Source organism: Symsagittifera roscoffensis, chromosome 9 (assembly GCF_963678635.1).
Source record: "Symsagittifera roscoffensis chromosome 9, txSymRosc1.1, whole genome shotgun sequence".
NCBI lineage: Eukaryota > Metazoa > Xenacoelomorpha > Acoela > Convolutidae > Symsagittifera > Symsagittifera roscoffensis.
The window spans coordinates 12,936,282-12,950,106 of NC_087070.1; positions in this window are offsets into that span (position 1 = coordinate 12,936,282).

Below are 13,825 nucleotides of genomic sequence, written 5' to 3' on the forward strand. Positions count from 1 at the left end.
CTAGAGAATTGCTTCAGCTACAACCCTTTCGGCATCACTCCTCTCGCAATGACAAAATGGAGAGAAGATTGAGTAAACACAAAAAAAGGCTACAGATTAACGTAACTAGAGAATTGCTTCAGCTACAACCCACTCGGCATCACTCCTCTCGCAATGACAAAATGGAGAGAAGATTGATTAAACACAAAATAAATCTACAGATTAATGTGACTAGAGAATTGCGTCAGCTACAACCCACTCGGCATCACTCCTCTCGCAATGACAAAATAGAGAGAAGATTGAGTAAACACAAAATAAATCTACAGATTAACGTAACTAGAGAATTGCTTCAGCTACAACCCACTCGGCATCACTCCTCTCGCAATGACAAAATGGAGAGAAGATTGATTAAACACAAAATAAATCTACAGATTAACGTAACTAGAGAATTGCTTCAGCTACAACCCACTCGGCATCACTCCTCTCGCAATGACAAAATGGAGAGAAGATTGATTAAACACAAATTTAATCTACAGATTAACATAACTAGAGAATTGCTTTAGCTACAACCCACTCGGCATCACTCCTCTCGCAATGACAAAATGGAGAGAAGATTGAGTAAACACAAAATAAATCTACAGATTAACGTAACTAGAGAATTGCTTTAGCTACAACCCACTCGGCATCACTCCTCTCGCAATGACAAAATGGAGAGAAGATTGAGTAAACACAAAACAAATCTACAGATTAACGTAACTAGAGAATTGCTTTAGCTACAACCCACTCGGCATCTCCCCTCTCGCAATGACAAATTGAAGAGAAGATTGAGTAAACACAAAATAAATCTACAGATTAACGTAACTAGAGAATTGATTTAGCTACAACCCACTCGGCATCACTCCTTTCGCAATGAAAAAATGGCAGAGAAGATTGAGTAAACACAAAATAAATCTACAGATTAACGTAACTAGAGAATTGCTTCAGCTACAACCCACTCGGCATCACTCCTCTCGCAATGACAAAATGGAGAGAAGATTGAGTAAACACAAAATAAATCTACAAATTAACGTAACTAGAGAATTGCTTCAGCTACAACCCACTCGGCATCACTCCTCTCGCAATGACAAAATGGAGAGAAGATTGATTAAACACAAAATAAATCTACAGATATACGTAACTAGAGAATTGCTTTAGCTACAACCCACTCGGCATCACTCCTCTCGCAATGACAAAATGGAGAGAAGATTGAGTAAACACAAAATAATTCTACAGATTAACGTAACTAGAGAATTGCTTTAGCTACAACCCACTCGGCATCACTCCTCTCGCAATGAAAAAATGGAGAGAAGATTGAGTAAACACAAATTTAATCTACAGATTAACATAACTAGAGAATTGCTTTAGCTACAACCCACTCGGCATCACTCCTCTCGCAATGACAAAATGGAGAGAAGATTGAGTAAACACAAAATAAATCTACAGATTAACGTAACTAGAGAATTGCTTTAGCTACAACCCACTCGGCATCACTCCTCTCGCAATGACAAAATGGAGAGAAGATTGAGTAAACACAAAACAAATCTACAGATTAACGTAACTAGAGAATTGCTTTAGCTACAACCCACTCGGCATCTCCCCTCTCGCAATGACAAATTGAAGAGAAGATTGAGTAAACAGAAAATAAATCTACAGATTAACGTAACTAGAGAATTGCTTTAGCTACAACCCACTCGGCATCACTCCTTTCGCAATGACAAAATGGCAGAGAAGATTGAGTAAACACAAAATAAATCTACAGATTAACGTAACTAGAGAATTGCTTCAGCTACAACCCACTCGGCATCACTCCTCTCGCAATGACAAAATGGAGAGAAGATTGAGTAAACACAAAATAAATCTACAAATTAACGTAACTAGAGAATTGCTTCAGCTACAACCCACTCGGCATCACTCCTCTCGCAATGACAAAATGGAGAGAAGATTGATTAAACACAAAATAAATCTATAGATATACGTAACTAGAGAATTGCTTTAGCTACAACCCACTCGGCATCACTCCTCTCTCAATGACAAAATGGAGAGAAGATTGAGTAAACACAAAATAATTCTACAGATTAACGTAACTAGAGAATTGCTTTAGCTACAACCCACTCGGCATCACTCCTCTCGCAATGACAAAATGGAAAGAAGATTGAGTAAACACAAAATAAATCTACAGATTAACGTAGCTAGAGAATTGCTTTAGCTACAACCCACTCGTCATCGCTCCTCTCGCAATGAAAAAATGGAGAGAAGATTGAGTAAACACAAAATAAATCTACAGATTAACGTAACTAGAGAATTGCTTCAGCTACAACCCACTAGGCATCACTCCTCTCGCAGTTAAAAAATGGAGAGAAGATTGATTAAACACAAAATAAATCTACAGATCAACGTAACTAGAGAATTGCTTTAGTTACAACCCACTCGGCATCACTCCTCTCGCAATGACAAAATGGAGAGAACATTGAGTAAACACAAAATAATTCTACAGATTAACGTAACTAGAGAATTGCTTTAGCTACAACCCATACGGCATCACTCCTCTCGCAATGACAAAATGGAGAGAAGATAGAGTAAACACAAAATAAATCTACAGAGTAACGTAACTAGAGAATTGCTTTAGCTACAACCCACTCGGCATCACTCCTCTCGCAATGACAAAATGGAGAGAAGATTGAGTAAACACAAAATAATTCTAAAGATTAACGTAACTAGAGAATTGCTTCAGCTACAATCCACTCGGCATCACTCCTCTCGCAACGACAAAATGGAGAGAAGATTGAGTAAACACAAAATAAATCTACAGATTAACGTAACTAGAGAATTGCTTTAGCTACAACCCACACGGCATCACTCCTCTCGCAATGACAAAATGGAGAGAAGATTGAGTAAACACAAAATAAATCTACAGATTAACGTAACTAGAGAATTGCTTAGCTACAACCCACTCGGCATCACTCCTCTCGCAATGACAAAATGGAGAGAAGATTGATTAAACACAAAATAAATCTACATATTAACGTAACTAGAGAATTGCTTTAGCTACAACCCACTCGGCATCACTCCTCTCGCAATGACAAAATGGAGAGAAGTTTGAGTGAACACAAAATAAATCTACCGATTAAGGTAACTAGAGAATTGCTTTAGCTACAACCCACTCGGCATCACTCCTCTCGCAATGACAAAATGGAGAGAAGATTGAGTAAATACAAAATAAATCTACAGATTAACGTAACTAGAGAATTGCTTTAGCTACAACCGACTCGGCATCACTCCTCTCGCAATGACAAAATGGAGAGAAGATTGAGTAAACACAAAATAAATCTACAGATTAACGTAACTAGAGAATTGCTTTAGCTACAACCCACTCGGCATCAATCCTCTCGCAATGACAAAATGGAGAGAATATTGAGTAAACACAAAATAAATCTACAGATTAACATAACTAGAGAATTGCTTTAGCTACAACCCACTCGGCATCACTCCTCTCGCAATGACAAATTGGAGAGAAGGTTGAGTAAACACAAAATAAATCTACAGATTAAGGTAACTAGAGAATTGATTCAGCTACAACCCACTCGGCATCACTCCTCTCGCAATGACAAAATGGAGAGAAGATTGAGTAAACACAAAGAAAAAAATCTACAGATTAACGTAACTAGAGAATTGCTTCAGCTTCAACCCACTCGGCATCGCTCCTTTCGCAATGACAAAATGGAGAGAAGATTGAGTAAACACAAAATAAATCTACAGATTAACGTAACTACAGAATTGCTTTAGCTACAACCCACTCGGCATCACTCCTCTCGCAATGACAAAATGGAGAGAAGATTGAGTAAACACAAAATAAATCTACAGATTAACGTAACTAGAGAATTGCGTCAGCTACAACCCACTCGGCATCACTCCTCTCGCAATGACAAAATGGAGAGAAGATTGAGTAAACACAAAATAAATCTACAGATTAACGTAACTAGAGAATTGCTTTAGCTACAACACACTCGGATTCACTCCTCTCGCAATGACAAAATGGAGAGAAGATTGAGTAAACACAAAATAAATCTACAGATTAACGTAACTAGAGAATTGCTTTAGCTACATCCCACTCGGCATCACTCCTCTCGCAATGACAAAATGGAGAGAAGGTTGAGTAAACACAAAATAAATCTACAGATTAAGGTAACTAGAGAATTGCTTTAGCTACATCCCACTCGGCATCACTCCTCTCGCAATGACAAAATGGAGAGAATGTTGAGTAAACACAAAATAAATCAACAGATTAAGGTAACTAGAGAATTGCTTTAGCTACAACCCACTCGGCATCACTTCTCTCGCAATGACAAAATGGAGAGAAGGTTGAGTAAACACAAAATAAATCTACAGATTAAGTTAACTAGAGAATTGCTTTAGCTGCAACCCACTCGGCATCACTCCTCTCGCAATGACAAAATGGAGAGAAGATTGAGTAAACACAAAATAAATCTACAGATTAACGTAACTAGAGAATTGCTTCAGCTTCAACCCACTCGGCATCACTCCTTTCGCAATGACAAAATGGAGAGAAGATTGAGTAAACACAAAATAAATCTACAGATTAACGTAACTAGAGAATTGCTTTAGCTACAACCCACTCGGCATCACTCCTCTCGCAATGACAAAATGGAGAGAAGATTGAGTAAACACAAAATAAATCTACAGATTAACGTAACTAGAGAATTGCGTCAGCTACAACCCACTCGGCATCACTCCTCTCGCAATGACAAAATGGAGAGAAGATTGAGTAAACACAAAAAAAATCTACAGATTAACGTAACTAGAGAATTGCTTTAGCTACAACACACTAGGATTCACTCCTCTCGCAATGACAAAACGGAGAGAAGATTGAATAAACACAAAATAAATCTACAGATTAACGTAACTAGAGAATTGCTTTAGCTACATCCCACTCGGCATCACTCCTCTCGCAATGACAAAATGGAGAGAAGGTTGAGTAAACACAAAATAAATCTACAGATTAAGGTAACTAGAGAATTGCTTTAGTTACAACCCACTCGGCATCTTTCCTCTCGCAATGACAAAATGGAGAGAAGGTTGAGTAAACACAAAATAAATCTACAGATTAAGGTAACTAGAGAATTGCTTTAGCTACATCCCCTTCGGCATCACTCCTCTCGCAATGACAAAATGGAGAGAATGTTGAGTAAACACAAAATAAATCAACAGATTAAGGTAACTAGAGAATTGCTTTAGCTACAACCCACTCGGCATCACTCCTCTCGCAATGACAAAATGGAGAGAAGGTTGAGTAAACACAAAATAAATCTACAGATTAAGTTAACTAGAGAATTGCTTTAGCTACAACCCACTCGGCATCACTCCTCTCGCAATGACAAAATGGAGAGAAGATTGAGTAAACACAAAATAAATCTACAGATTAACGTAACTAGAGAATTGCTTTAGCTACATCCCACTCGGCATCACTCCTCTCGCAATGACAAAATGGAGAGAAGGTTGAGTAAACACAAAATAAATCTACAGGTTAACGTAACTAGAGAATTGCTTTAGCTACATCCCACTCGGCATCACTCCTCTCGCAATGACAAAATGGAGAGAAGGTTGAGTAAACACAAAATAAATCTACAGATTAAGGTAACTAGAGAATTGCTTTAGCTACAACCCACTCGGCATCACTCCTCTCGCAATGACAAAATGGAGAGAAGATTGAGTAAACACAAAGAAAAAAATCTACAGATTAACGTAACTAGAGAATTGCTTCAGCTTCAACCCACTCGGCATCACTCCTTTCGCAATGACAAAATGGAGAGAAGATTGAGTAAACACAAAATAAATCTACAGATTAACGTAACTAGAGAATAAGCTACAACCCACTCGGCATCACTCCTCTCGCAATGACAAAATGGAGAGAAGGTTGAGTAAACACAAAATAAATCTACAGATTAAGGTAACTAGAGAATTGCTTTAGCTACAACCCACTCGGCATCACTCCTCTCGCAATGACAAAATGGAGAGAAGATTGAGTAAACACAAAGAAAAAAATCTACAGATTAACGTAACTAGAGAATTGCTTCAGCTACAACCCACTCGGCATCACTCCTCTCGCAATGACAAAATGGAGAGAAGATTGAGTAAACACAAAATAAATCTACAGATTAACGTAACTAGAGAATTGCTTTAGCTACATCCCACTCGGCATCACTCCTCTCGCAATGACAAAATGGAGAGAGGTTGAGTAAACACAAAATAAATCTACAGATTAAGGTAACTAGAGAATTGCTTTAGCTACAACCCACTCGGCATCACTCCTCTCGCAATGACAAAATGGAGAGAAGATTGAGTAAACACAAAGAAAAAAATCTACAGATTAACGTAACTAGAGAATTGCTTCAGCTTCAACCCACTCGGCATCACTCCTTTCGCAATGACAAAATGGAGAGATGATTTAGTAAACACAAAATAAATCTACAGATTAACGTAACTAGAGAATAAGCTACAACCCACTCGGCATCACTCCTCTCGCAATGACAAAATGGAGAGAAGATTGAGTAAACACAAAATAAATCTACAGATTAAGGTAACTAGAGAATTGCTTTAGCTACAACCCACTCGGCATCACTCCTCTCGCAATGACAAAATGGAGAGAAGATTGAGTAAACACAAAGAAAAAAATTTACAGATTAACGTAACTAGAGAATTGCTTCAGCTTCAACCCACTCGGCATCACTCCTTTCGCAATGACAAAATGGAGAGAAGATTGAGTAAACACAAAATAAATCTACAGATTAAGGTAACTAGAGAATTGCTTTAGCTACAACCCACTCGGCATCACTCCTCTCGCAATGACAAAATGGAGAGAAGATTGAGTAAACACAAAGAAAAAAATCTACAGATTAACGTAACTAGAGAATTGCTTCAGCTTCAACCCACTCGGCATCACTCCTCTCGCAATGACAAAATGGAGAGAAGATTGAGTAAACACAAAATAAATCTACAGATTAACGTAACTAGAGAATAAGCTACAACCCACTCGGCATCACTCCTCTCGCAATGACAAAATCGAGAGAAGATTGAGTAAACACAAAATAAATCTACAGATTAACGTAACTAGAGAATTGCTTTAGCTACAACAAACTTGGATTCACTCCTCTCGCAATGACAAAATGGAGAGAAGATTGAGTAAACACAAAATAAATCTACAGATTAACGTAACTAGAGAATTGCTTAGCTACAACCCACTCGGCATCACTCCTCTCGCAATGACAAAACGGAGAGAAGATTGAATAAACACAAAATAAATCTACAGATTAACGTAACTAGAGAATTGCTTTAGCTACATCCCACTCGGCATCACTCTTCTCGCAATGACAAAATGGAGAGAAGGTTGAGTAAACACAAAATAAATCTACAGATTAAGGTAACTAGAGAATTGCTTTAGTTACAACCCACTCGGCATCTTTCCTCTCGCAATGACAAAATGGAGAGAAGGTTGAGTAAACACAAAATAAATCTACAGATTAAGGTAACTAGAGAATTGCTTTAGCTACATCCCACTCGGCATCACTCCTCTCGCAATGACAAAATGGAGAGAATGTTGAGTAAACACAAAATAAATCAACAGATTAAGGTAACTAGAGAATTGCTTTAGCTACAACCCACTCGGCATCACTCCTCTCGCAATGACAAAATGGAGAGAAGGTTGAGTAAACACAAAATAAATCTACAGATTAAGTTAACTAGAGAATTGCTTTAGCTACAACCCACTCGGCATCACTCCTCTCGCAATGACAAAATGGAGAGAAGATTGAGTAAACACAAAATAAATCTACAGATTAACGTAACTAGAGAATTGCTTCAGCTACAACCCACTCGGCATCACTCCTCTCGCAATGACAAAATGGAGAGAAGATTGAGTAAACACAAAATAAATCTACAGATTAACGTAACTAGAGAATTGCTTTAGCTACATCCCACTCGGCATCACTCCTCTCGCAATGACAAAATGGAGAGAAGGTTGAGTAAACACAAATTAAATCTACAGATTAAGGTAACTAGAGAATTGCTTAAGCTACAACCCACTCGGCATCACTCCTCTCGCAATGACAAAATGGAGAGAAGATTGAGTAAACACAAAGAAAAAAATCTACAGATTAACGTAACTAGAGAATTGCTTCAGCTTCAACCCACTCGGCATCACTCCTTTCGCAATGACAAAATGGAGAGAAGATTGAGTAAACACAAAATAAATCTACAGATTAAGGTAACTAGAGAATTGCTTTAGCTACAACCCACTCGGCATCACTCCTCTCGCAATGACAAAATGGAGAGAAGATTGAGTAAACACAAAGAAAAAAATCTACAGATTAACGTAACTAGAGAATTGCTTCAGCTTCAACCCACTCGGCATCACTCCTTTCGCAATGACAAAATGGAGAGAAGATTGAGTAAACACAAAATAAATCTACAGATTAAGGTAACTAGAGAATTGCTTTAGCTACAACCCACTCGGCATCACTCCTCTCGCAATGACAAAATGGAGAGAAGATTGAGTAAACACAAAGAAAAAAATCTACAGATTAACGTAACTAGAGAATTGCTTCAGCTTCAACCCACTCGGCATCACTCCTCTCGCAATGACAAAATGGAGAGAAGATTGAGTAAACACAAAATAAATCTACAGATTAACGTAACTAGAGAATAAGCTACAACCCACTCGGCATCACTCCTCTCGCAATGACAAAATGGAGAGAAGATTGAGTAAACACAAAATAAATCTACAGATTAACGTAACTAGAGAATTGCTTTAGCTACAACAAATTTGGATTCACTCCTCTCGCAATGACAAAATGGAGAGAAGATTGAGTAAACACAAAATAAATCTACAGATTAACGTAACTAGAGAATTGCTTAGCTACAACCCACTCGGCATCACTCCTCTCGCAATGACAAAACGGAGAGAAGATTGAATAAACACAAAATAAATCTACAGATTAACGTAACTAGAGAATTGCTTTAGCTACATCCCACTCGGTATCTTTCCTCTCGCAATGACAAAATGGAGAGAAGGTTGAGTAAACACAAAATAAATCTACAGATTAAGGTAACTAGAGAATTGCTTTAGCTACATCCCACTCGGCATCACTCCTCTCGCAATGACAAAATGGAGAGAATGTTGAGTAAACACAAAATAAATCAACAGATTAAGGTAACTAGAGAATTGCTTTAGCTACAACCCACTCGGCATCACTCCTCTCGCAATGACAAAATGGAGAGAAGGTTGAGTAAACACAAAATAAATCTACAGATTAAGTTAACTAGAGAATTGCTTTAGCTACAACCCACTCGGCATCACTTCTCTCGCAATGACAAAATGGAGAGAAGATTGAGTAAACACAAAATAAATCTACAGATTAACGTAACTAGAGAATTGCTTCAGCTACAACCCACTCGGCATCACTCCTCTCGCAATGACAAAATGGAGAGAAGATTGAGTAAACACAAAATAAATCTACAGATTAACGTAACTAGAGAATTGCTTTAGCTACATCCCACTCGGCATCACTCCTCTCGCAATGACAAAATGGAGAGAAGGTTGAGTAAACACAAAATAAATCTACAGATTAACGTAACTAGAGAATTGCTTTAGCTACATCCCACTCGGCATCACTCCTCTCGCAATGACAAAATGGAGAGAATGTTGAGTAAACACAAAATAAATCAACAGATTAAGGTAACTAGAGAATTGCTTTAGCTACAACCCACTCGGCATCACTCCTCTCGCAATGACAAAATGGAGAGAAGGTTGAGTAAACACAAAATAAATCTACAGATTAAGTTAACTAGAGAATTGCTTTAGCTACAACCCACTCGGCATCACTCCTCTCGCAATGACAAAATGGAGAGAAGATTGAGTAAACTCAAAATAAATCTACAGATTAACGTAACTAGAGAATTGCTTCAGCTACAACCCACTCGGCATCACTCCTCTCGCAATGACAAAATGGAGAGAAGATTGAGTAAACACAAAATAAATCTACAGATTAACGTAACTAGAGAATTGCTTTAGCTACATCCCACTCGGCATCACTCCTCTCGCAATGACAAAATGGAGAGAAGGTTGAGTAAACACAAAATAAATCTACAGATTAAGGTAACTAGAGAATTGCTTAAGCTACAACCCACTCGGCATCACTCCTCTCGCAATGACAAAATGGAGAGAAGATTGAGTAAACACAAAGAAAAAAATCTACAGATTAACGTAACTAGAGAATTGCTTCAGCTTCAACCCACTCGGCATCACTCCTTTCGCAATGACAAAATGGAGAGAAGATTGAGTAAACACAAAATAAATCTACAGATTAACGTAACTAGAGAATTGCTTTAGCTACAACCCACTCGGCATCACTCCTCTCGCAATGACAAAATGGAGAGAAGATTGAGTAAACACAAAATAAATCTACAGATTAACGTAACTAGAGAATTGCTTTAGCTACAACACACTCGGATTCACTCCTCTCGCAATGACAAAATGGAGAGAAGATTGAGTAAACACAAAAAAATCTACAGATTAACGTAACTAGAGAACTGCTTTAGCTACAACACACTCGGATTCACTCCTCTCGCAATGACAAAATGGAGAGAAGATTGAGTAAACGCAAAATAAATCTACAGATTAACGTAACTAGAGAATAAGCTACAACCCACTCGGCATCACTCCTCTCGCAATGACAAAATGGAGAGAAGATTGAGTAAACACAAAATAAATCTACAGATTAACGTAACTAGAGAATTGCTTTAGCTACAACACACTTGGATTCACTCCTCTCGAAATGACAAAATGGAGAGAAGATTGAGTAAACACAAAATAAATCTACAGATTAACGTAACTAGAGAATTGCTTTAGCTACAACACACTCGGATTCACTCCTCTCGCAATGACAAAATGGAGAGAAGATTGAGTAAACACAAAATAAATCTACAGATTAACGTAACTAGAGAACTGCTTTAGCTACAACACACTCGGATTCACTCCTCTCGCAATGACAAAATGGAGAGAAGATTGAGTAAACACAAAATAAATCTACAGATTAACGTAACTAGAGAATAAGCTACAACCCACTCGGCATCACTCTTCTCGCAATGACAAAATGGAGAGAAGATTGAGTAAACACAAAATAAATCTACAGATTAACGTAACTATAGAATTGCTTTAGCTACAACACACTTGGATTCACTCCTCTCGAAATGACAAAATGGAGAGAAGATTGAGTAAACACAAAATAAATCTACAGATTAACGTAACTAGAGAATTGCTTTAGCTACAACACACTTGGATTCACTCCTCTCGAAATGACAAAATGGAGAGAAGATTGAGTAAACACAAAATAAATCTACAGATTAACGTAACTAGAGAATTGCTTTAGCTACAACACACTCGGATTCACTCCTCTCGCAATGACAAAATGGAGAGAAGATTGAGTAAACACAAAATAAATCTACAGATTAACGTAACTAGAGAATTGCTTTAGCTACAACACACTTGGATTCACTCCTCTCGAAATGACAAAATGGAGAGAAGATTGAGTAAACACAAAATAAATCTACAGATTAACGTAACTAGAGAATTGCTTTAGCTACAACACACTCGGATTCACTCCTCTCGCAATGACAAAATGGAGAGAAGATTGAGTAAACACAAAATAAATCTACAGATTAACGTAACTAGAGAATTGCTTTAGCTACAACACACTTGGATTCACTCCTCTCGAAATGACAAAATGGAGAGAAGATTGAGTAAACACAAAATAAATCTACAGATTAACGTAACTAGAGAATTGCTTTAGCTACAACACACTCGGATTCACTCCTCTCGCAATGACAAAATGGAGAGAAGATTGAGTAAACACAAAATAAATCTACAGATTAACGTAACTAGAGAATTGCTTTAGCTACAACCGTTTTGGGAACGATAATCGATTCTATACAGATAGAATTGACTTTTTTGTACCAAAAATGAGAAGATTTTGGTGACAGAATACTTGAATTTGAAAATCGTTTTAACCGTTATCTACAGCTGCTCGACTACATTTATATAGAGCAGAAATTGTTTGTTAGCTTTTTTGATTTACCTTAGTAGTTTCAATTTTCCAGAGGTCGTTTTGATGACATCTGAGTTGCTTACACTCTTGGTTTGCGCCCTAATTTTTCCATCTCTTTCATCATCCGAACTCCAAGTTATTTTTGCTGTCTTGTTCGAATTCTATATTTTCATCTCCAAGCTAAGAGGCAAACTGAAAAAAAAATTTTATATTCTGACATATTTTACACCTGCTATATTTTAAGATACAGTTTTTGCAATGACCTAGTAGGTAGCCCCCATCCCCCCCACCGTATGTTCTTGCGTTATACGGACCGGGTAAGATGGGGATTCATTTGACAGTAGTTTTTGAAAAAGAGCTGGATTTTTGCCACAGGACTGAACTACCGTAGTTGACGTCAAAGTTTCATCTGGAACCTTTTTTCCGCATAACTTCTTTCACAATCTCAGTGAATTTCTATGAAGACGTCTCTGAGTTTTCGCTTTTTTCTCCCATGGCCATTTGCATAAAGCTGCTTGGACTGAGTTGAAAATGATATACATGAATTTTGTACCCCTCCTTCCGGTAGATGTCCTGATGCCTTCGTGAATAATGTTTCAACCTTCTTTGAATACTTCTCCGCATTTTGTGTAAAAACGACCAGTTAAAGAGCATTGAAATTATCATAAGATATTTTAGCATAAAATTTTTTTTTTTCCGTTCCTAAAAATAAGAAAGATCTCCACTTTACCCTAGATTTGGCTTCATGATAATACACAATTGCCTATAATTTAGGTCGATTTAAACTACACCCTTGAGTTATTTTGGTATCAGTTTTTGTACTGGTTGTTTATTCTGGGTAGGGGTCAACACAAACGCTCTTGAAAGTGTCAGTTACCCATGAGGATCACTTTTTTTCCATGCCACTGCCTCAAGGAATGGTTCAATCCAGCTGGTCCAGGAGTTAGAGGACCCAATGTTAAGAAAGAACGCCATACATATGTACGCTCCTCTCGAAACAAAGCTGCTGGCTGGGCCATGACAGATCTGTGCCGCACTCTCGTATCCTGTAAGATCTAAAAAATCTGGTTCAACATCTGTAAATTAGCGGCAATTTAAACAGATAATATAAAGAAAAAGTAACATCTGAAAACAATGAGTTAAACATTTTAGGGTTAACATTTTAGCTATAAGGTTTTCAACAATCTCCAAAATCTATAAACATTTTTGAAGGCAAACTGACCTTAATCGGCCAAACCAGTAGTTTTCAAGGCCTTTTGTCTAAGAAAATCTAATTTTAGCTTTTTCACTTTCGCGCTATAATGACGTCATTAATTTAAGATTAATTTAAGCGCGAACATCTTCCGCGCCCAAAGGAGCGAAAACGGGTGCGAGTTTTACGGCCGGTCGAGTTAGCTCCCCGGAGCGGGTGGTGACTACGGCGGATCGGGCTAGGTTGTCTTTTCCGTAATTAAGGGTTTTTATACGAGCCAGATGGTAGTGTCCCCTTGGGCTGCGTTCGTCAACAATCCACACTAAATCCCCTGTTTTTAAAATAACGTCACTATCGGAGTGCCACTTACTGCGTTTATTCAGCGCTGGCACATAATCTCGCAGTCAACGACTCCAAATTGCGTTGGCGTAGCTTTGCGCTCGGATATATTGCTTTCGGTGGTCGAAGTGCTCCTGGAAAGAGAGAGAAGGGAAACTAG